The sequence below is a fragment of the Silurus aristotelis genome (genome assembly GCF_946808225.1).
Source record: "Silurus aristotelis genome assembly, chromosome: 21".
Classification (NCBI taxonomy): Eukaryota; Metazoa; Chordata; class Actinopteri; order Siluriformes; family Siluridae; genus Silurus; species Silurus aristotelis.
Genome location: NC_139594.1, coordinates 19,979,832 through 19,981,667, shown reverse-complemented (window position 1 = coordinate 19,981,667; position 1,836 = coordinate 19,979,832). Strand labels below are relative to the sequence as shown.

At 43.1% G+C, this 1,836-nt stretch overlaps 1 long non-coding RNA gene across 1 annotated transcript; it reads right to left on the bottom strand.

Annotated features, from left to right (window-relative positions):
* Positions 1-491: 491 nt before the first annotated feature.
* LOC310716638 lies at positions 492-1,836 on the bottom strand. The gene is made up of 5 exons (XR_014530646.1): positions 1,737-1,836; positions 1,165-1,270; positions 878-983; positions 673-771; positions 492-517 (listed from the first exon to the last, which is right to left on the bottom strand). It is a non-coding gene; the product is annotated as an uncharacterized lncRNA (long non-coding RNA).

Genomic DNA, 1,836 nt, shown 5'->3' with positions numbered 1-1,836 from the left:
GACCGAAAGGACAAGATCCCGGATACAGGCGGCCGAAATGTGCTTCCTCCGCAGGGTGGCTGGGCGATCCCTTAGAGATAGGGTGAGAAGCTTAGTCACTCGGGAGGAGCTCGGAGTAGATCCGCTGCTCCTCCACATCGAGAGGGGTCAGCTGAGGTGGCTCGGGCATCTGTTCCGGATGCCTCCTGGACGCCTTCCTGGGAAGGTGTTCCGGGCGCGTCCCACTGGGAGGAGACCCCGGGGAAGACCTAGGACACGCTGGAGAGACTATGTCTCCCGGCTGGCCTGGGAACGCCTTGGTGTCCCCCCGGAAGAGCTGGAAGAAGTGTCTAGGGAGAGGGAAGTCTGGGCATCTTTGCTTAGACTGCTGCCCCCGCGACCCGGCATCGGATAAGCGGGAGAAGATGGATGGATGGATGGATGGTAACTTTAATACTAACATATGAATAGCAAATAATAACAAGGAAGGGAGGAGAATTTTTAAATGTGCACACCGGTCACACACGTCACACTGAATCTGTAACAACAAAGGAAACATTTCAAGGTAAATATCTGAATCATCTGAGCTGGGATCCACATACACCATATTCTATTTTAAGACAGATGCTATGTACAAGGGGTTAAAATGGTCAGAACACTGTCATGAACTGCCTTATTTTAACAGCATTTTACCCAAGTAGATGATAGCGGTTGTTAATTTTTTTTCCTCACTGTCTTTTTTTTGCCCATTGCTCTTCTCCCCACAGTTGTGGCACAGCTCAGTTAGGTCATCTGGTCACCATTAAAAACAATACAACTTGTCAATAATTGCATGCATGTGGTAATCGTTTAAATAATGTATTACATAAGTTAAAACAATAGAATTAAAGAAAAGTACCAGTCTCATTTAGCAGGGTCATTGCAATCTGTCTTCGATACAGATTTACTGCTTCAGTGTTGTAAGCAAATGTCAGAGGCTCCTCTGACAGTAGTTTCTCTGCATACTAATATCGCAAATTTATAACTGATTTATCAGTGTTTAGAAGATAATTAAAATATAGACCACCAAACTGTTAATACAATAGAAACCAAAGAATGTGTGACATCAAAACATTGTTTAAATAATAATACGGTAGACATAGAATGACTGAAACGACAAACGAAATGAGAAAAACATAAAATTACTTTCAGGACAAATATCCCACATGAGGTGCCATCTTTCTGACAACAGTGTGCATCTGTGCTGGATGCCCACCTGGATACATGGCAGCCTTGTTTTCTGATGAAGGCCCTTAAAGGAATAAGAAAAGTAAAAATATGCCAATTACATGTTTACACATATTGGTGCCCCTTTTGCTGCTAAAACAGCCATAAACAGCATGAACTTCAGCAATTTGAGCTACAGTAGCTCGTCTGTTGGATCGGACCACACGGGCCAGTCTTTAATCAAGCAGCCAATGAGACGCAAGTTCACCACTGTTCCTTCGTTGGACCACTTTTGATAGATACTGACCACTGCAGACTAGGAAAACTCACAAGAGCTGTAGTTTTAGAGATGCTCTGGCCCAGTTGTCTAACCATCACAATTTGCCCCTTCTAACACATCTTTGTAGACAAACTGTCCAATTGCTGCCTAATAAAGTATATCCCACCAACAAAAAAGTGCCATGATGAAGAGCTATTCAATGCAGTTCATTCACTGATGACAATGTTACAATGTCATTGTTATGTCTGGTCTGTGTAAATTCAGTGGTTACCTTGTGGACTGCAAACACTGCTGAAGTTTTTTTTAATCATTTCCCAGGGGATCCAATATAAGGCTTCTTCTTTCAGAAGGAAAGATTGCCTATAGAAATT